The sequence below is a fragment of the Canis aureus genome, chromosome 10 (assembly GCF_053574225.1).
Source record: "Canis aureus isolate CA01 chromosome 10, VMU_Caureus_v.1.0, whole genome shotgun sequence".
Classification (NCBI taxonomy): domain Eukaryota; kingdom Metazoa; phylum Chordata; class Mammalia; order Carnivora; family Canidae; genus Canis; species Canis aureus.
The window spans coordinates 9,248,136-9,271,472 of record NC_135620.1 but is presented as its reverse complement, the minus strand read 5'-3'; the positions used below and the strand labels follow the sequence as shown (position 1 = coordinate 9,271,472).

General features: G+C 40.5%; 1 long non-coding RNA gene across 2 annotated transcripts in view; it reads left to right on the top strand.

Annotated features, from left to right (window-relative positions):
* The window catches only part of LOC144321947 (uncharacterized), a 242,919-nt gene that overhangs the window by 54,342 nt on the left and 165,240 nt on the right, over positions 1–23,337 (top strand). The window lies entirely within an intron of this gene.

The window sequence follows — 23,337 nt, the reverse complement described above, 5'->3', positions numbered from 1 at the left end:
AATCTAGGGCAATCCTTCCACCAGGAGAGGTACCTGCTTAGTACAGAGACTGCCCTATTCCATGTGTACATCCTTCCTCTTCTCACAACACTCCAGCACACCTGAGATCAGAAAACGTAGTGTGGCCGCCATCACTCAAAGAGGTAGGCTGTGCTATTGTAGGGCTGCTGTGAAGCCACTTAAAACCCAGAGCTGGTATCTTTTGCTTTGCAAAAGCTTCTTATCTTGATGAAGTCCCAATAGTTCATTTTTGCTTTTGTTTCTCTTGCCTTCATGGATGAATCTTGCAAGAAGTTACTGTGGCCGAGTTTAAAAAGGGTGTTGCCTGTGTTCTCCTCTAGGATTTTGATGGAATCTTGTCTCACATTAAGATCTTTCATCCATTTTGAGTTTATCTTTGTGTATGGTGCAAGAGAGTGGTCTAGTTTCATTCTTCTGCGTGTGGATGTCCAATTTTCCCAGCACCATTTATTGAAGAGACTGTCTTTTTTCCAATGGATAGTCTTTCCTCCTTTGTCGAATATTAGTTGACCATAAAGTTCAGGGTCCACTTGTGGATTCTCTATTCTGTTCCATAGATCTGTGTCTGTTTTTGTGCCAGTACCACACTGTCTTGATGACCACAGCTTTGTAGTACGACCTGAAATCTGGCATTGTGATGCCCCCAGCTATGGTTTTCTTTTTTAAAATTCCCCTGGCTATTCGGGGTCTTTGCTGATTCCACACAAATCTTAAAATAATTTGTTCCAGCTCTCTGAAGAAAGTCCGTGGTATTTTGATGGGGATTGCATTAAACGTGTAAATTGCCCTGGGTAGCATGGACATTTTCACAATATTAATTCTGCCAATCCATGAGCATGGAATATTTTTCCATCTCTTTGTGTCTTCCTCATTTCTTTCAAAAGTGTTCTATAGTTTTTAGGGTATAGATCCTTTACCTCTTTGGTTAGGTTTATTCCTCGGTATCTTATGCTTTTGGGTGCAATTGTAAATGGGATTGACTCCTTCATTTCTCTTTCTTCAGTCTCATTGTTAGTGTATAGAAATGCCACTGACTTCTGGGCATTGATTTTGTATCCTGCCACGCTACCTAATTGCTGTATGAGTTCTAGCAATCTTGGGGTGGAGGCTTTTGGGTTTTCTATGTAGAGTATCATGTCATCGGCGAAGAGGGAGAGTTTGACTTCTTCTTTCCCAATTTGAATGCCTTTTTTTCTTTTTGTTTCCTGATTGCTAAGGCTAGGACTTCTAGTACTATGTTGAATAGCAGTGGTGAGAGTGGACATCCCTGTCTTGTTCCTGATCTTCGGGGAAAGGCTCCCAGTGCTTCCCCATTGAGAATGATACTTGCTGTGGGCTTTTTGTAGATGGCTTTTAAGACGTTGAGGAATGTTCCCTCTGTCCCTACACTCTGAAGAGTTTTGATCAGGAATGGATGCTGTCTTTTGTCAAATGCTTTCTCTGCATCTATTGAGAGTATCATATGGTTCTTGTATTTTTCTCTTGCTGATATGATGAATCACATTGGTTGTTTTATGAGTGTTGAACCAGCCTTGCATCCCAGGGATAAATCCTACTTGGTCATGGTGAATAATCTTAATGTATTGTTGTATCCTATTGGCTAGTATCTTGTTGAGAATTTTTGCATCCATGTTCATCAGGGATATTGGTCTATAATTCTGCTTTTTGTTGGTGTCTTTGTCTGGTTTTGGAATTAAGGTGATGCTGGCCTCATAGAACGAGTTTGGAAGTACTCCATCTCTTTCTATCTTTCCGAACAGCTTTAGTAGAATAAGTATGGTTTCTTCTTTAAACGTTTGATAGAATTCCCCTGGGAAGCCATCTGGCCCTGGACTTTTGTGTCTTGAGAGGTTTTTGATGACTGCTTCAATTTCCTCCTGGTTATTGGCCTGTTCAGGTTTTCTTTTTTTTTTCCAGTTCCAGTTTTGGTAGTTTGTGGCTTTCCAGAAATGCATCCATTTCTTCTAGATTGCCTAATTTATTGGCGTATAACTGTTCATAATATGTTTTTAAAATCGTTTGTATTTCCTTGGTAGATACCGTCAACAAAACTCAAAGACAGCCTACAGAATGGGAGAAGATATTTGCAAATGACCTATCAGATAAAGGGCTAGTTTCCAAGATCTATAAAGAACTTATTAAACTCAACAGCAAAGAAACAAACAATCTAATCATGAAATGGGCAAAGGACATGAACAGAAATCTCACAGAGAAAGACATAAACATGGCCAACAAGCACATGAGGAAATGCTCTGCATCACTTGCCATCAGGGAAATACAAATCAAAACCACAATGAGACACCACCTCACACCAGTGAGAATGGGGAAAATTAACAAAACGGAAACCACAAATGTTGGAGAGGATGTGGAGAAAGGGGAACCCTCCTGCACTGTTGGTGGGAATGTGAACTGGTGCAGCCACTCTGGAAAACTGTGTGGAGGTTCCTCAAAGAGTTAAAAATAGATCTGCCCTATGACCCAGCAATTGCACTGCTTGGGATTTACCCCAAAGATACAGATACAATGAAATGCCGGGACACCTGCACCCCGATGTTTATAGCAGCAATGTCCACAATAGCCAAGCTGTGGAAGGAGCCTCGGTGTCCATCGAAAGATGAATGGATAAAGAAGATGTGGTCTGTGTATACAATGGAAATTTACTCAGCCATTAGAAACGATAAATGCCCACCATTTGCATCGACGTGGATGGAACTGGAGGGTATTATGCTGAGTGAAATAAGTCAATCGGAGAAGGACAAACGTTATATGGTCTCATTCATTTGGGGAATATAAAAAATAGTGAAAGGGAATAAAGGGGAAAGGAGAAAAAATGAGTGGGAAAGATCAGAAAGGGAGACAGAACATGAAAGGCTCCTAACTCTGGGAAACGAACTAGGGGTGGTGGAAGGGGAGGTGGGTGGGTGGTGGGGGTGACTGGGTGATGGGCACTGAGGGGGGCACTTGATGGGATGAGCACTGGGTGTTATTCTGTATGTTGGCAAATTGAACACCAATAAAAAATAAATTTGTAAAAAAAAAAAGAAAAAGAAAACATATCCACACACACACACACACACACACACACACACAATAAAAAAATAAAATCAACATTTAAACTTAAAAAAAAAAAAAACAAACCCAGAGCGATTTAATCGCTGGGACAGCGATTAATGATCCCCACATTGCATTGATATTTTGTGTATATTTGTGTTTATTTCAGAGACTTTTAAAAATGTATACTTTGCCCAAGACAGAAGAGGTAGATTCTATACAGATCTCCCTAAATCCTTGTGAACCTAGGCAAGTCATTTCATGTTACTCATTTCTTTCATCTTGAAGAATTGAGAGCTTGGCTTATAAGGTGATAAAAATTTCTAATAGTTATGAATATCTTGTGTCTTAGAACTCAATCTGATGATTTTGAATACTTACAGAAGATCAAGGCTAAATTTTGGAAGCAAAGTTGTGATGTAGGGCTCTGATTTGTAGATTGACAAGGATGAAGGCTAATAAAAGAGCAGCCTTTGGGGGACAGGCAAAACAAGCTGGTTAAGGAAGGAGAAACAAGAGTCTGGAGAATAGAAACAGGATGGTGACTGCTGGAGAATGTGATTAAGGTCTTACCTTCTGGTGACAAGAGGCAGAGATTTAGAAATCTTTGTGCCTTGGGTAGATTTGCAGGATGATTTTTGTTTGTTTATTTGTGGACCAAACAGTAATTTACAGCTTCTCTCTGATTTCCATAGGGTCTTTGATTTCCTTAACCCCGAGAACTTAAAAAATAGAAAGCTATGCACTGAGTACCTGGACAAAAGGAAAAATACAGGAAGAGTTGGCAGAAATAAGTTTCTTAGCTTTTTGGTCCCCAGTGCTTGGCTCCAGGATGTAATCTTTCACAAATTCAGGCCCACTTTCTTTAGGGAGGAATGTGGCATGGAGTAAAGAAATATTCATCACTCCTTGTGGACCTTGGTGATAGCTGTGTAAGTAGCACATATAACTGTGACCTTGAAGAAAACCAAGGACTAGAGACAGATCTCAGGGGATAGATATCATGCCAGCAGTAGCAACTATGACCCTCCCAGCTTCTGTGTAGCGGAGTTGAACCATTCTCTTGTTGATTTCTCTTCTCGAGAGCATTAAAAGTGACTACCTCTCATTGGTTTATTTCTTCCTCAGGCTCATAAAATGGAGAACGAATCTAATTACTTTCTCTTATATGGGGATACAATTTCTATGAATTTGAAAAGCACTTTTTTTGGGCATTGGTTTTAGTATATTAATTAATATATCATTTGATATATAATACTTTCTAGATTTTTCACATTGTCATAGTACTTTTTAAAAATAAAAACAGGAGATAAAATATCTGTAGAGGGATTTTTTTTGATGAGGTTGAAGTCTCTTTCATTTTCTTACCCTAAGTAGTTGGGTCCAAATGACCCATATTCATACTCAGCAACTTAATAGCCATTAAAAAATTAAAAAAAAAATTAAAACCCACAGTTACTTGCTAGTGGGATACATGTATCTGTTCAGCAATTCCCAGTCTCTTGAACTTTGGAATCAGACCGAACTACCTTTACTTCCTGTTCCATGTTGATTTTCATGATATACTTGCTTTTTATCATAGCAACTACCCAACACTTAGCTTTGCAAAGATGTGGCCCTTGTCAAAAGCAATATAGTGTGATCTAATATCAAAAGTATGAACTATGTCAAGCTAGGATTTTGTGCTATGTCTGAAAGATATAAAATAATGTTTTCCTCAAAAATACACAATATCTGACATCACTGTAGTGTCCCAGAGTGCCTTGATACATAATTTGGGAACCATGACTCTAAGGTTAGATGATGGTACTTAAAAAGTGGAATTTGAAGCAATTCCACTATAGTAGAGAGTTAGACAACTAACAACTTCTCCATTGCCTGTCACTCTCCAGATGGTGGGAAGTTGAGAAATTACAATTTGAGCAACCAGGAAGGCAGGTGTGATGCTAGCAGGGAGAAAGGAGGATAGCTCTCTTGGGAAGGCGCTGAGAAAAAAAAAATCTTGGCTCATTTTGACTCATGGAACACAGTGAAGGTCCTAGAAAAGATAATTCTACCTTGCATCTTAAAAAATTAGTGTTTGAATAGATTTAGGTGACCAGATCTCTGATATATCTGATATTGTCTTCAAGGTAGGATTACAACTTCTAGAACTAACATTGTATCTCTGGGAAAGTCCAATCTGTGTTAAGTTGGTTCTTTTGCATACTGGTTTTCTGTAATGAACTATGGTTAAAATGTGGATCATCTGTCTGGTATTATTGATTTTTCAATATACTAATGGTGAATTTTGTCTATAATATAGTCTAGAATGTATAGAGAATTTCCTTCAGGTGAATGCTTCTAGTCATTAGAATAAAACAATGCATATTTATTTCCAGGCATCTGTCAAGGCTCCAAGCCTATTGATACATGCATATTTTTTTTAAAGTCCTGATGATATGTTATATACATAAGTTTGTGCCCCTCATTGAAAATAAAACAAACCCTCTTTATTTTCTATCTTTTAGACATGTTGGGAAAAAGAAAATACCAGAAAATATATCAGATACGTTTTAAAGTCTGTTACCTAAATGATTATGTTAATATCGAACACCCAAATTAGGCAGATTTAAGCATTCACTTCAAGTCAGCATCAGAGTGAGGCAATCTTCTCCCTGCAGGAAGAGGCTCTGCACAATTTATGCCATGGAGGAGTAGAGGAAAATGTGTGCTTTCCTCAGATAAAGCCCATCTACCAAAGAAGAATGGGTGAACATGTCTCTTATGCACCCCAAATTTAGCAGTCTCTAGGAGTAGTGTGAGTCTGGGCCAGCAAATGATCAGGTGATTTGCTGATTAGCATCCTCCACAGAAGGGAAATGTCGGGAGTAGGGAAGAAATATTCCCAGTCACATCTGAGAGTTAATGGGAAGGGCTCAGAGAGTTCCTCTTTGGGGCTGAGATCATCGTGTCAGTTTAGAGACTTCCAATCCATGGCTCACCGTCTTTAAGGGTTAAGCTTTGGAATGCCAATGCCATCGATAACAATTCCAGACTCTTACAGAAAACAGTCGTGTATCTAATTGTTTGTTTATGGTGGTAAGGACCTACTCATTCTCAACCAGAGAAAGAATCAGCTCTGGCTACACATAACAGATGACAAGAAATGGGAATGACTTTCCTTTTCTTATAAAAATGGTGACCGTGAGATTTCACCTAAATGGTGATGAGAGAATACTATCTGGTGTCAGCACAGCATCCACAGAAAGAATGGGCAGCTTGACATTGATGGGAATGCTATTAAGGGCACAATATTATGTGAATAGCACTGTCTCCAGCGCTTGGGTGTAGGCTCACTAAATTCTTCCCCGAAAGGCTACCATGGAGGATGTGCCACTTATTGCCCATGCACACTCTGGTAACCATGAGTCCCACGGCTCGGGTGGGGTTCCTAGCACCTAAGCTCTTATCCCTAGGAAGGCAGTTCAATGCCTTACTTAGGACTCGATTTAAATTAGCTGTATCTCTTTTCTTTTTTTTTTTTTTTTAATTTTTATTTATTTATGATAGTCACACAGAGAGAGAGAGAGAGGCAGAGACATAGGCAGAAGGAGAAGCAGGCTCCATGCACCAGGAGCCCGATGTGGGATTCGATCCCGGGTCTCCAGGATCGCGCCCTGGGCCAAAGGCAGGCGCCAAACCGCTGCGCCACCCAGGGATCCCTGTATCTCTTTTCAAAATAAAAACAATCCAGTTGGGGAGAAGGATGACTTCACATTATGAAAATAATTTGTAAGGGCTTCTGAGAGGCAGTAGAACCCTGGACGATGGGAACATTCAGATCTCAAGTTAAGAATTCAGGGGAAATTAAAAGAGGAGTCTGTCCATGCCTGGAGTAGGAACCCAAGGTGAGAAACAGAATTTGTTTCTAGCTTTTTAGACTTAATAAGGATAGCAATAACAGTCCAGATATTTGTCTTTCTTTACATCATGTTTTAATTGGGTGTCTGTAGGGGATCCCTGGGTGGCTCAGCGGTTTAACGCCTGCCTTTGGCCCAGGGCGTGATCCTGGAGTCTCGGGATCAAGTCCTGCGTCAGGCTCCCGGCGTGGAACCTGCTTCTCCCACTGCCTATATCTTTGCCTCTCTGTCTCTCATGAATAAATAAATAAAATCTTAAAAAAAGTTTTTTTTTTTAAAAATTGAATGTCTTTAAAAATATATAGAGGCTAAGAATACTGGTTAAAATAAATTTTAGTAGACAATATTGAGGTTTTTATTATTTTTACTTTCTTTTTTAGTTGAAAAGGTTATTGAGTAGCAAAAGTATCTCTTCGTCTGTCTTCCCATTTTTCTTTTTTTTTTTTCTGTTTTAGAGATTTTATTTATTTGAGAGAGAGAGAGAGACCACAAGCAGTGGGAACAACAGATGAAGAGGGAGAAATAGTCTCCCCACTGAGCAGGGAGCCCAATATGGGCTCAATCCCAGGACCCCGAGACTATGACCTGAGCCAAAGAGAGATGCCTAAACTACTGAGCCTCCCAGGTGCCTCCCCTCATTTTTTTATGTTCCTTTTGCCACACTTACAGCAGTACCGAATATACGAAATTTGGTGCCAAAACCATGTATTCTTTCCCTTTCTGATTGCAGAATATCCAAATAATAGACAAAATACCTAAGAAAAAAACCATATATCTTTAGTTTTCTGTCTCAAATGCGTCTAATGAAAATTTATGTCTATATAGTGGGAGTAAGAGTTTATAGAAATGAAATACCGGATGACATGATTGTGTTTCCAGACAAATCTAGAGAAAATGAGTTGATTTCATGAAAGAAATGCGGAAAAGATTTAAAGGGTTATTTAATTAAATATTTTATTTTAAAAGTTTTACTGAAGGTAATAGAGATAAGGGCTAGTCTTTTAGTACCTGGGAGGGTCCATTTCTATGGACCGGAATTCTCAGTGTGCAGGGCTGCTACAAGAAGGAAGGACTAGAATTTTTGAATATGGCGGCAGTTAATTCTGGCAAGTGAAGGACATTGTCTGAGGCAGAGCTGGACCCACAGAGAGAGGACTGGAAGAGAGCTGGGAGTAACAGGCTGCATTCAGCACAGCTGAAAGAACTTCACTTCTCCTACACGCTGCTCAGTGACACACAAAATTAAGCATGAAAACAGGAAAAAGTGGTTTTGAAGCTGAGGCAGGCCAAGCCACCCACGATCACTTTGAAAAACTTTTAGCATTCACCTCAGGAAATGACCCTTCACATTTCTTGTTCACATTCTGGCTGGCAGCCCAGAAGTGGGGGAATCAAGGAGGATGATTATAAAACTCAGAACTTGCTTGAGTAAGGCCCGGGTAGTTTGCAGGTTTAATATTAAATTCGTTCAGTGGTGTGGTGGGGGTGGAGGTGATGGGGAGGAGTGTGAAGGAGAGTTGTCATGATAGTGATGTTTTGTAGTTTTGAAGAGAGTGCTTAGAAGGTATTGTAGAAAGCCCTTAAATAAAGAGTTTATTTTGACTAACTGAAACACATTATAAAATTCTTCAACTTTGACGTATTTATGACACAATCTGAGGTAGGATTGATGGAAATGTTATATCTGTGGGTGTTGGGTGCTCAGGTGGATATCTGAGTCACAGAAGATTAACTTGGAATCTATCTGCCATCCAGTCCAACTAATAATATACTTTGTGGTTGTGGAAGTCCTGTCTTACAGAAGTTCCATTTCTAAAAATCTCAGCACCACTTTATAGAACTCTTAAGACTAGTACCTGAGTTATTTGTCTTGGCAATCGGTTTTGTCCTTGCTCTAAAAGGCCTGCAACACTGGCATTGTTACATTGCCTTGCAGACTACCATATGGAATCTACAGCACGGGCTGCAGAGGTTCATCTCTCACTGAATTCAAATGAATATAATTGCAAAGTTTCCAAGTCCCTGTGGATCTAAAGGTAGTGCTTTAAGTAATAGGATTTCTTTGGATAAACTTTTTAAAAGTTTAATAAAAATCACTTTTTCCAGAGTTAAGTGGGACATTTCTGATCATTGCATCAAGCAGACCACCTGGAATAGTGATGTCTTATTGAATGCAATAGCATTTCTGCCAAACTTGCTTAGTTTATCTTGAGCCCTAACTGCCTTTGGCTGAAAGTGATAGCTAAAAGCACTTTTGTGACTTGCAATTGGCCCACTGAGGTATCCACTTGTGCAAATTTCTGCATTTGTCCGTAAATGTGTCTTAAATCATGGCTTTGATTTGGCAGGATAGCCCTGACAACCTGGATTTTCATGTGGGTTCAGAACATAGGTTCAGAACATAGGTTCTGTGCAAGTGGGAAGCCCTCTCACTCTCGGCTCAGAACAGGTTCTGTGCAAGTGGGAAGTCCTCTCACTCTCGGCTCATACAATAGAGTGGAGCATCCTCTCTTTCCAGCAATCTGACCAAACAGCCAAACTCCAGGTTTCCTTTAAGTGAAATTCCAGCCTATCCACATGAACTTCAGAAACTTCTTACTTTGGTTTGCCTGAGATAATTGCGAGGCTGTTCATATTGGTGACTGGTTTAAGAAAAGCCAAGTTGGGGCTGGCATAGCCATGTTGAAGGTTATGTTAAAGTCAACTCAAGACTTTTTGCAGTGAAGCCTTGGAAGAGAGAGTTGTCTGTGGGATAAGGAAGAAGAAAAGTAAGTTGGGGAAGGGAATAAGAAGAGAGGAGGAGAATGAGTAGACGAGAATTGTATCAGAGTACTGTGAATGGAGTATGTCCAGCTCTCCTTGCCTGTGGAAATGGATAATTATGTTTCTCTGTTTCTGATGTTAATCATGGCCTCCTGGCTTGCCTGGGTAGTATAACATGGCTGGGTATGGTATGTGCCACTAACAGGCAGAGACGTAAAGAATGTCGTTGTCCACATTTCCTTCTGTCTACTCTAATCATAGAGGTGCCTGCTCAGATGAAGCTCTGTCAGCTTGATACCTGAGTGACAGCCATGAGCAGAGTCCCTCTGTCACCCTGCATTGGACCTGTCATGTGAGCCAGGAAGAAAACCTTTGCTAAGGCATTGAGATTTTGTTCCCATAGCATAACCTAACATCCCATCTAATAGAAATTAGGACCTAGAAAGAGGAAGCTGGTATAACAGAACTATGAAATAGGTGGCATTGGCCTCACTGCTGAGCAATAAAAAATACTTGTCAGAAGGCTGTGATCCATACTATATAGTGGCAAAACATTTGGTAAAAGTGTTGTTTGCAGTGACTTTGAACAGCTATAAATCAATAAAGGAAAATCCAACAGGATAATAACATGACATGCAGAGTATGAACAGTTAATGTGTTAGGCCGGATCCTCTGGGACATGGATGCAGGATTACATGTACAAGGGGAAATAGGTTCGAGAGGAAATGAGGAAGGAGCTGGGAGAGGCTAGGCCAGTTCTTAGACCATGATATGAATCTGATGTTAAATGAAAGAAAGTTTGGGCAAAAGTGTCCTAAGCCACCATACCATCTAAGGAAACTTCTGCAGCATTGAGAGTCCTTGGCCAAAGCCACCCTCGGAGATGTCACATGGAATGGGCCTGCCAAGGGTCCCTGTTTTGCTTGGTTGTTGGCTGGGAGCAGAAGGTGGCAGCTGGGATCCTTACTTTCTTTCAGACCCTTTAGTTGCAGGTCTGCAAGACACACTCTTCCGGTCATCACTGTTAGCTCCAAGATGTTAGGCTCATGACAAGATGGGTAACACTCCTCATACTAAGTGGATTTCAAAATAACACAAAACATTGTTTCATCCCTCACATAGGTAAAATATAACTGTTTGAGAATATACTTTATTGACAGAGATGGGAAAAACAGGGCTCTCCTCTATAGTTATGAGAATGTAAATGGGCATAATCTTCTCAGAGTCAATTTTCCATATCTTTCAACATCACACATGCATATAACTCTGGCCTGGCAATGCCATCTTTCTGATCTCTCCCACAGATATATTTGTGCATATACAGAGCATTACGTCCCGAGATATTTACTTCAGCAGTGATTGTAATAGCACAAGAGTAGAGACAAATGCCCATCAATACGGAACCAATTATATAAAGTATGTCTATCCATAAAATTAAATATGTGCCTTTAAAATAATGAGGCATGTAATGACAAGGCACACTATCTCAGATTTAAGCTTAAGTTAAAAAAGAAGATACAGCAATGGTAAAATATGCTAACATTTGTGTTTTAAAAAGAGAAGGAGTCCTAGATACACGTCACTTGTATCTCTGGATACCATATAAGAGACTAACTTTGTAGTGTTATCTGAATGTTTTACCATGAATATGGATGACTAATTAAAAAAAACAATTAAAAGCTAAATAATACAGTAAAAAAAAATTCCTCTCTCTTCTGCAGCTCACAGCCACTATGTGTCAAAATGATTTCTTATCCTCCTGTTACATGGTCATGTAGAGCTGTTCTTGGCTGGCATTAGTACCTATTATTAAATTGAAAAGGAAAAGAATGAAAGGTTATTTCAGAGACCCTGGAGTCTTGTATGAGGACAATTTTTGCTGTATTGGGAAGCTTTGCCTTTTACCAGGATCCACCCTATAATGAACAGTGCTACAACAATCTAGAGACAAACCAGAGTGCACTGTTATAATCAAGTTTTGGGACACAGTTTTAAGCTTCCATATATCATTTTGCCAAAGATTTTTTTTTTTTTTTTAAACAGAACCGAACTCTGCATTTCTCTTGAAGGTCACACACTAGTATGAAGCTGGGAAAGCTGTTAACAGAGAACAGAGTGTGACACACTTCACTGTTTTCAAGGAAAACCAGAACAAGAAATATTAAAGCGGGGCAGCCCAGGTGGCTCAGCAGTTTAGCGCCACCTTCAGCCCAGGGCCTGATCCTGGAGACCCAAGATCAAGTCCCACGTCAGGCTCCCTGCATGGAGCCTGCTTCTCCCTTGCCTGTGTCTCTGCCTCTCTTTCTCTCTCTCTCTCTCTCTCTCTCTCTCTGTCTCTTGTGAATAAATAAATAAAATCTTAAAAAAAAGAAATATTAAAGGGGATGGCCATTATTTGGATCATTCTCTTTGAACATATATTCTAGGCCCCCATCTGCATGTCTGAGATATAGTATTCCAGAATCACCCAAAAGGAGGGATCTCAGAGACCATCTCTTTTTCTTCTCTTATTTTATAGATGAAAAAAACTGGTTCCCAGAGAAATTGAACAAATTTTTCAATGTCACACAGCCAGAAGTTTGGCCATTTTCAGCATCAGAACATTTACTATTAGCATGTCTCTGTCTTTATAAAATGTAGTGCCCCTGACCACCTCTGACCATTTCTGACCACCCTTCCCTGAGGCTCAAGAAATCTGCTAGGTGGGTTTCTTATGTATGCTGTCTTTTCCATCTATGCTTACACCTTTCTGGAAACACTGTCCATCGGTTCACATTTGCTGCTAAACCAGATAGCAAGGGGGGAATGAAGAATGGAGATTGCTCATTGTTCTCCATTTTAAAATATATGTTGAGCTTCCCCCTTCTTTTTTCCTTTTCATGATTACCATATGAGTATCGATTTTAATTAGTTCTGTCTATTAAGATTCCCCTAAGGTTCAGAAGCCAGCCTGGTAATTAACTGTTCAGCTTTCCTCTTGTTGGCAGTATTGTTAGGTGAGTTACTGCTGCCCTCGGCCACAAACTGGGATCAATGTTCCTCTATGGATCCGCCCTTAAGAGTTCAGACACAGACTGGAGTTCCTGTGTCGGGTGGTTTTTCCTTTCTTGTTACAGACATGGGAGTAGGAAGAGGAGGCTCTCAGAATTTATGACACTTTTCCTATTCATTAAGGCAGATACAGGGCCTTAATGTATCAACAGGGCCTCCAAGTGTGTATGTTGTTGGCAAGTATTATGGTGAAGTCTAGGTGGATTTTTTTAAGCTTTCCTGATGTAAAAAAATTAGTGGTAGTGTAGTGCCAAACTACACCCCTTTGTTTTTGTGAATAAACTTGTTTCTTTTGTTGGGTGGAGTAGGGGTAGGAAGCAAAAGTTTTTTGTCCGATTTCCTCTACCACTTTCATTCCATCTTGAATTCTGGGAAAGGTAAAGAACACTCCTGAGTAATTTGTTAGATGTGTGAGATATGATCTCCCAGAAAACGTGTTGCTGAGAGTCTTAGAACATTTTGAGGCTCAACTCCCAAAGTGCATTTTCTATGCTTATGCAGATTTTACTGACCAAATAGTATTTGGGTTTGTAGTTATGAGAGAGTAGGTGTTTGGGGATAATGATGGTAATTCTGGACTTTGTTTACTAGTCAATCAATTAATAATTGTGTGAGAGCCATAATAACAGTCCTTTCAGATTAAATCAAAATCCCTGCTGTTTTCTGGGGCCTATTATTGAATGCAATCCATTATTTTTAATGAAATAGCTAAACAGTTTAATGTGTTCTTTGTGGTGGTTAGAAACTATGTATTTACTGACAAGACTACAAAATTCTCTGTGTTCGGGGATCCCTGGGTGGCTCAGCGGTTTGGCGCCTGCCTTTGGCCCAGGGCACAATCCTGGAGTCCTGGGATCGAGTTCCACGTCAGGCTCCCGGTGTGGAGCCTGCTTCTCTCTCCTCCTGTGTCTCTGCCTCTCTCTCTCTGTCTATCATAAATAAATAAATAAATCTTTTAAAAAAATTCTCTGTGTTCACCTGAACAAATAGTGAAGGTGGGAAAAGTCCTGGCCTGTCTGTTCCTTAGGTGTGAAGTGCCCTTCCTTTACAATGGCATCTTTCCTCCTACAGTGTCCCATCTGCCCCACAGACTCTCTCTTGGGTACCTTGAAACCTTGGCAGTCAGAGTTTATTTCCTGACATTGCTAGCCAAGACTGTCACTCAAAGCTGAGGCTTTACTTCCCTTGCGACTTTTTTTGTTCTTGCCTGATCAATCTGGGAGAGTTTGAATTGAATGGAAGTTGAACTCCCATCTTGATGGCCAAAGTGGGAATAACTGGATCAGGGAACTCAGAGTAATCATTATAAAACAATTATATAATCAGAAGAGTGTCTCCTCTCATCTCCTAATAATATTCTTAACTGACTATCATATGGCAGGCCAAAACGATACACTTTGTGTTCTTTGTCTTATGTTTAGCGTACTTCACTGGGTAAGAAGAATCAAGCAATGCATTAAAACATCTACTATTAGTGCAGTTGAGCCATTCACTTATTTGATTATTATTTATTGAGTACATAGTATTTACATATCAACTTCATGAGATATACGAAATGAACTATAGGCTTCTTGCCTTCAAGGAGACTATATCTAGGAGCGATTTAGTCTGATCAGAGACACAGAGGTGTCTGTGAAGCGAATGAGTGGAAGTAGACCAATGGCGAGCCTGTGAGCAGCTGTCACGCAAATGAGCTAGAGGAAAGAGTATTCATGTACTAGGCTCAGAAAAGACTTGGGTCACATGTAACTGCGTGTAGGAACACGACTCACAGCTGGATTTTAAGGGCAATTATGCAACTATGACAATACTAAGCAAGACCTGATTTCCCCTTAGACTTGAGTCCTGCAAAATAGGAATGTGTTATCTATGTCCTTTCACAGCAGTGCTTAATGATGTGTCTGTGCAACAACAGAACAATCCTTTAAGGGGGAAAGTGAGTGACAGTCATTGACAAAATTTGCTGGGAATTAATTTTCTGCAGTTCCCTAGTGAGCACATGCATTTTATATTTCAAGATCATTGTTGCAGATGAAAGAAATGTAGGAAAAATGGGGCTGTATTCGATTCATGTTAAACATAATACTTTATACTTCCACGGGAAAAATGTTCATATTTGCTCCAAAGAAGGTTATATAGAAACTAAAGTTGCCAGTTATGAAACATTAAATGTTTGAGTACTAATCCACCTTGATATTGTTTAATAGTGTTACATTCTGAGGCCTGATTGCTTCAGATGTGTGATGTATGGTTATTTCCAATGTTCCTCTTCTAGAAGATGGTGCTCCTGGGAAGAATAAACAGGACTAGGAAATATTTTTTTTAAAACAGTTTCTTTTAAGTTACAGTTTATCCTCTGAAAAAATTACTTTGGAGGAATAAATAGGATCTACATGCAAGTTTGGTATTACCAAATGACCCTAAAGTAGTATGGTAGATTAAAGCATACCTCTGGAATTGGACTCCTGGATTGGCTTTGAATCTTAGCTTTGACACTCATTAGCTGTTTGATTCTGGCCAACTTAGTTAACCTATCTGTGCCTTAAAAAGTCTATCTAATACAGGTTTTGTGAAAATTAAGTAAGTTAATAATAACTCAATTTTTAATCCAGTATGTGGCTAACATACCCTGAAAATAGTCCTGAGTATTCCTGCCTTGGAGTGAGTGCTCAGAAAGTGCTGTGGTTGAACCTGAAACTAATGTAGCACCATGTGTCAACTAGACTGAAATGAAATAAAAAATTTTAAAGCAGCGCTGTGGTTGTGATTGTCATAATCACAAACCCTAGCCATTTGCCACTAAATCATTGCCAGGGGCCACCAGACTTCATGTCTGTTGGTGGCTGCTCGACTTCTTAACCCTAGAAACCTGTTTCGTGACCTTGGAATATTTATGATTCCTAACATGAAGGCCAAGGCTAATTCCCAAGACCTCTGCTTCTTTCCCAAATGCAACACGTTGGATAAATTTCCCTTTGTTTACTTGGTATATAATTTATTCCCTATTTCCAGAAAGGATTCAAAGTGTTGATTAGGGGCCTAAGACCTCCAGCTGCGTTGACATTTCCTGGCTGGTCATTTCACAGTTGTGTACAGAGACCTCATTGTTCTCTGCCACCAAATGTGACACAATCATTTTCTTGTTGGAGGCAAATCTGTGGTGGGCTTGCTGAGTGTGCAATCGCTGTTGAAAAATCTTATGTGGGGTCTCAGGGATCCTCTTTGACTCCACATAGACTAATTGTGCTGATATTGGGGGGTTCAGATATAAATACTACCTCCCATCTCACCAGGAACTGTCAGTATTTCCTTAGCACCTGCTCTGTGCAAGGGAGAAAAATACTCCTTTACTTTCAGAAGATCTATTCCAAATCAGAAAGAATCACATGTCATATTTTCCCCAAGTCAGGCACCAGAATAGATCCAATGGAAAGTTTCTGAGTATTGTGCAGAAAAACACAACAAAACAAAATGGAAAACAGTAACTTTCTCCCAGCATCACCTGGTAGAAAATATCCAAGTGTATCAGAGTACCAAGACTAGGGCAGCCTGAGAAAGGGGAAAGAAGTGTGGTGCCCAGGTATCATCATTCTTAGAGGCTATATGGAGACAGGCCATAGGGCTGCCCTCTGTCCTTTGCCCCTTGATTTGTGGTTTCTGTCAGCTTTACACTTGCAACCAGACCCTGCACACCATTCTGTCATCTGTCTCTACCCCAGTTCTTAGGAAATCCAGTGCTTTTGGATTCTATCTTCTTCTCTCATCAATCTAAACCATGTTAGGCTCTGTTCTTCTGTCTTCATTCTCTGACAGTAGAGAAATAAAGTGTCATTCACATTAGCTGCCTTGAGGTCACTGTAATTCCAATGTAGGTATGTGTCTATGCATTTGTAGGAGTTGGGAGAGGTAAGTATCATTATATATTTAGGGAAGAATGTGAGTAACTCTTATGCTGTTTCTAATTGGATACCTTAGCTATTAGTTTTGTTGTTGCTCTACTGAATAAGCTAGGACTGTAAATGTTGACTGGATTTCTTTTCTTTTATTTTTGTTTCTTTTCTTTTTGTTTCTTTCCTTTCTTTTCTTTCTTTCCATCATAAAACACAGTCCATTATTCTGATGGGCCAATTTTGATTATTTTCAGGAAGAAATATTTAAAGAGATGTGCAGATGAAGTGAAAATAATCCAGCATGCATGGGTTGAAAAACTTACTATCCAGATATGGAAAGAGGAGGAAAGGGAGAGCTGTATCTTTTTTTTATTTACTTTTTAAAAAGCTTTATAAATAATAGTGTCATGTGTCACTTATCTTGACAAAGAAAAATAAATTACTCCAACAGGATGTGGGAACACACTCCTGGTTTGTATCTTAGTGCTGACCCTACTTTCTGCTCTTTAGAAGCTGTGAAGCCAGGCCTTCTGGTCCTGCTTTCCCTCATCTCTTTCTCCTGATCAAGGGGAGATTTTTCTCATCATCAGACCTATCCTGGAGCAGCTTCTTGGCCTTTAACTGTTGTGAGGCCTGATGTCCAGGACCGTCTAGCTTCCACTACTCTGTCACGGAATTCAAGAGACCTGCCATATTATGTAATTTAAAATCACAACTGTCCTAGAGAATCCAAGGTACAGAGAGCAATCAGTGTTGTACTGGACTACCCCCAAGCACTACAGTTGGGTTGAGAGGGAAGGGTGCTTGTCAAGTGTCTTTTCAGCATGGAGTCCTCTCCTGATGATGGAGGATCACCATCCTTGTGGCATCATTTACAGGTATTGATAGTCTCTTTTCTGGCTCATTCATTTTGCTCTGACAGTTGGCTTGTGGTATGGATATTATTTCATACCTGTATATTACCTCTTGTTGTTTACAACTAGTGGATCTACTCATTTAATTGCAAACTGCATTTAGTCATACTGTTAAGTGGAGAGGGACAGAATGCAAATAATGAAACAATGAAGATATATGGGAGCATGGTTTAGAGAGAAATAATGGAAAGAATACTGGACTAGGTATCCCGAGGTTTGCATTTATTTTTGTTTTTGTCCTGTTTTGTTTTTGTTTTAAAGATTTTATTTTATTTATTCATGAGAGACACACAGAGAGGCAGAGACATAGGCAGAGGGAGAAGCAGGCTCCCTGTAGGGAGCCTGATGCGGGACTCAATCCCAGGATCCTGGGATCATCACCTGAGCTGAAGGCAGATGCTCAACCATTGAGCCACCCAGGAGCCCCCCCACCCCCACAAGGTTTGGATTTGAGTCCAAGTTCCTAGGTCTCAGGGCTGGTCCAAGGATATCTTAGGCTCTGTCCACGCTTGGCTCATTTTGTGTAGTCCTTGTGTGCCTTTTCTCTATTCTCTTGTCCAGCTGCATGTTGACCCTTTTCTTTTGATTCCTTATGATTTTTCTAGGTCATGGACAAGGTCAACTCTTCCTTTCTTCCTCGCCACCTCTTCCCACTCCTCCCTTCCTTCCTTCCTGTTCTTATTATCTTTTATCAAGCCTCCCAAACAGAGGAAGGGCAAGTGAACTAGCATTTATTGAGGGTTTCTGTTTGCTAGGAACTTGACCTATATCATATCACTGAATCCTTGAAACAATGCTGAGTGATTGGACTGGTTATTTTCATATTTTCATGATTTCAAGGAGGAGGAAATTGAACATAAGCAATGTTGAATATCTTGGCCAAGAGCACATGGTTGATGTTGGCAAATCTACATCTGTCTAAATCCAAAAGTCTATGATCTTTCACTGCAGAGCACTGCCTCCTCATGAAAGTCTTGCCTCCTAGGGTTTCCATTGTTTTTAAGAGTTGATCATGTTCCAGTTTTGATGGGTAGAATCCCGATGTCTCACCAGAGCTCTTCTGTCTTCACTATTCCTAATTCCACACTAAAATAGACAGTCCTATTTTTTTTCAACCTTAGCAAAGTACTTACTTTGGAGTCCCCTTCATCCATAAAGGTCCATATTCTTAACCTTTTACAGGTCATAGAGGTAGAGAATCTGATGAAATCTATCCTTATGAATTTTCATGTGTATGCATGCACGCACACACACTAATTATGGGAATTCAGAGAACCCCAGAAGCCTATATCTGTACCTCCGTTAAAGGTTGTTTGATCAAGAAGATTACTTTTCACTGATCAAAGGCTGGAAAAATGTCCAGTTTTCTCTGTTCTGGGTAGGAAAGGAATTCATTTTCCACACCGTATAATGGCATGGTGTACATGTCTTATCTCAGGTGAAATATTTCCTAGGTAGGTGTTTGCACATGTTCTGCATGTTCTCTGGCTTCCTTGGACTGGCAAGCTCAGTGGGTCAGTACTCTAAAGATGATCAATATGTCTGAGGTCTGTATCTATGCCTCCTTTCTCCACCTGAAATATTGTTATAAGTCTTATTTTCTCTGCTTTTCAGGGTAAAAGTAAAATGGGATAAAATATACAAGCACTTTGACAGGAAAGTTTCATGTTAGTGTGTCACTGAAGAAAACTTTCTGGGCTTGGCCATATTTTGCATAGTCTCCTATATGAGCTCTTCTTGAATTATCTTGATTCAAAACAGCTGTAGCTGACATTTCTCAAACTTTCTGAAGGAAGGGAAAATTTGGTATTCCACCTGAGGCTTAGCTAAGGACCAGCAGCCTGCTGGTATACTTCCCAGCTGCTCAAGCCCTTCATTTTAAATGCACTCTGAGGCTTAAATTGGACAGGCCCTTGCATTTTGCATTTTTTTTCTTCTCTGAGAGCTACCCAGTGCTGCTGGCAAATTTATAGCTGGCTGGTTTGGTTAATTAGGAGAAAAGTCTGATGCATGAAGATTATGTAAGCCATGAGCACTGTGAAGTAAGCATCTTTTGGGGTTCACAATCAATGCAGGGAAACGTGACACCTGTCCTTAAAATGCCTGTCACGGTAATTTTATGTTATGGATTCGAAGTTTGGGATGTGTCATGGCAGTCTCCCTGCTGTTTGCTTGGGTATAGACACAATGCTCCGAAGCCATAACACGATCTTATTATAGGATGGCTCCGGTGTCTTCAACAGAGTGAGCAATTCTGATTCATTTTCTCGTTATGATGCAGAAGACACTTGCACCTTTAATGTGGTCTTTGCTGCCTGTTGGAGCCCTTTTTAGGACTAATCATTTGACTTTGCACTAATGAGATTAAACCCAGCAGGGGCAGATATTTTCCTTTTTAATTTTCATTCCTGTTATTTAATTGGCATTACACACACATAATGAAACCAGAAAAAAAAAAAAAAAAACACCCTGTAGCAATCTGTTCAATACAAATAATCCAGACAGATGCAGCCAGATGTATCCATGGTGACCTTCTTGACTCTGTCACTACCTGCATGTTAGGGAAGATGGCCCGCAACACTTAACTCCCTGATTGCTGAATGTGTCAGAGAGATGCTTTTTCCCTTCCAACTTCCATTAGAAAAGGCAGTTAGCCAAATCCGTATGTTTCTCCGCATTGGGCGGTGTCTGCTCAGCATCTGTGTGAGTGATGTAGCTCGGGGTTCTGAGTGGGTGCTGGTCCCTGGTGTTAGGGCCGGCTCTCTGCCATGCAGTTCCAGTGGTGTAGACAAAGACATTCTCCATCTGTTCCCAAGGCTCCATCGTATGGTGTTCTTCCTGGAGGAGAAATATTGAACCACACTGATGATGAGGCCATCAGAACAGGTAACAAATAGGTTTCTATATCAGGTAACAAAACCAGCCTTCTCTTCTGAAAAAAAGGACCGTCTTTTAGATTCCAATAGGAGGAAGTCCTCCCTGATGAGCCAGTGGTTTTTAATCTTCCTGGATTCAGGATCCTGGGGTCAGCCTCTTGATCCAGTGGTGTCCAACAGAGCACCATCGCATGGTGGTGACCATGGGGCTTCCTTCAATGTACTGTAACTACCCCTTTTCTTCCCAAACAGGTCAGGTGACCATTGCCGTAAACTCCACATCCTAGGGAGCAAGTTGGGTGATTCCTAAAGGTATTTTGGAACTTTGCTTTGTTTATACAGCATGTGGGCCATAACAATTTCTGTGCCTGTGTTCTACCGGACATTAACATGATATCGTCTATTTTGCCACTGAAGGAAAGGTACAAAGGAAGGAGGCCTCACTCTACTTCGTTGTGCTGTAGCCTCTCTTGTGATTTTCCCTACCCAATGCTGGTTCTCTTCTCCCATCCCCTATGCCATGAAATGCACCTGCATCCTGGTGATAGGGACACTAGGAGGCAAATTTTAGACACCCTGTATTTTGTCAGAACTTTTATTTGTGTAGCCTGGGCTCTGGCTCTTGTCTACTAAGATCCCACCTCTCTTGCAATTGCCTCTACTACAACAGTCACCTTTTTACTGTCTTCATTTCCTTCTTAGATGAAAGCAGAATGATCAGCATCCCTCCCTGGCTCTGCACTGTGTGTCCTTTGATAGCCGCTCCAGCCTCACCTTGCTCTGCATTTGCCTTGGTTTTGTCTGCTGTAGCCACTTCCCTTCAGTTCCCCCACTTTACCTGGAACATCCTTTGCCCTCCCCTTACTCGCCTTCATCTTGCCAGCAGCTTCAGTGGCCACTACTCCAGAGCTGGATGTCCAGGTCATGTCATACACTTGGTCATTGGGGCTTCTACAATCGTAGTGCCTTCCTGCTCACCCCTTGCTGTAAACTTCCATCTGTAAAGTGATTCCAATCTTCCATTTTCTCAATGAGAAGATCAGTTGTTTTTTTTCCCAAACATGAATAAGTAAACTTGAAGAGATACAGTTGAAACAATCAAGAGCCTACTCATGATATTTAATGTCGGCATATTACGTGGTGACAATCACGTTGTATAAGGCGATGTGAATGTAGAGACATGCTTTTTCCCCCTTTCCTCATTTCCATGGTCTTCATATTCATCTTTGACACTGTGTCTTCATCGTTGCTAAAGCCACTTTCTGAATTCTCTAATGTGGTTTTGTGAGGCATGTCACCTTCACTTCTGTCTAAGTTTTTTGAGATACAGCACTTTTTTGAATCATGCATGATGCTGTCACTGAATATTTATCCCCAGCCACCAGAACCCATTTATGTAACATTAGGACAGTTGTTTTTTTTTTTTTTTTCCATTTGTCGTGTGAGTATGTATTTCTGATTGCCACACTAGCCTCTCACTGTATTGCTTTAAAAGTGATCTTTAAAAGGCTTGTTTACAATGACATCCAACATTTGCAATTGTTAGGTCATCCCTCAGGGACAATTACTAAATCTTCGTTAAATTCCATTCCTTCTTTATTGCCAATTATGTCCGTTCTAGGTTAATTTGCTGAAAGACAATTCAGTGAACGACCAATTTGCTTAATTTACCTGTTTCTTTTCACTATTTAATTTTAGCCCGCAGGCTTTTGTTTTGTCTGCCTAACAGGGTTGTAAGGAATGTGAAATTGGTCTCTGCCTCATTTCCCTCTACTTGGACCAGATACTGTGGGGCAGCTCAGCCTTCACCCTCTCTTCCCCAATTTTTTTCTAATAGCACTTCCATTTTCCTTAGGTATGCAGCCCTCTCTCAGAGCCATGGGACCCTGGACAAACTGACCCCACATTTGTTTTAAGCATTTTAGGTTGGGTGAGGTAAGGTGAGGCCAGGTGCAGATGAAGAGGGAAAAACCAGGGTTTTCCAGTTTTGTTAGCCCAGAGACCCCTGAGGAGAGCATAGTGTGCCACACATGGACACTCTGGGGAAGCCTTGAGGGCCGTCATGAGGCAGAGTAAGGGAGCAGAACTGTGGGTAGGCACTGTGATTGTGGTTTTGGTGAGAAGGAAGGGGGAAGGTAGGTTAGGAGACCTAACTCTGGTGTAGTGCCCCCATAGAATTCATGTTCCCTGTGACATTACAGTAGATGGTTTGGGGCTATCTAACATTTCCAGATGTTTTTGGGTGAGTCCGGGTTTATTTGGGAATAGCTAGTAGCCATTTCATAGATGTCAAGGCATTGATTTACAGAAATGAATGTCTAATATATTCCCCACTTCAGGTGTAAGTCTTGATAAGTCTAAACCACATATGGAATGCCCATGGTGATACATGACATCCATTTGCCTAATCCTATCTTAGGCCAAGAAGGACTCAGAGAGCAGAACCTGGCCATCTGAGGCAATGTGGGGTTGCCAGTATGGAATATTGACACCCAGAATAGGCAAATTACGTTTTAGCAGAGGTCAGAATGAACAAACAATTTTCATAAACACATCCATTCTTCCTGATGTTCACAGATCATCCACAGACTGTAGATCACCCTCAGAGATAAAAGAAGAAGAAGGAGAGGTGAGAGGGGATAATATTTATCCAAAAGAGTCTGACTAATGGGAATGAGGGCTCAGGTTACTTGACTTGACTTGATGTATTCAGATTTCCACTGGGAGGGTCTGAGAGCTAAGCTGAGATGTTCAGAAATAAAAGAAGCGTGTCTACTGCATTCATCGCTGCTCTATAGCAAATATTCTATCTTGACATCTGTAAATGGTCTTTGATGCAGAGATTTATAGCTACATTCCTCCTTTGTAG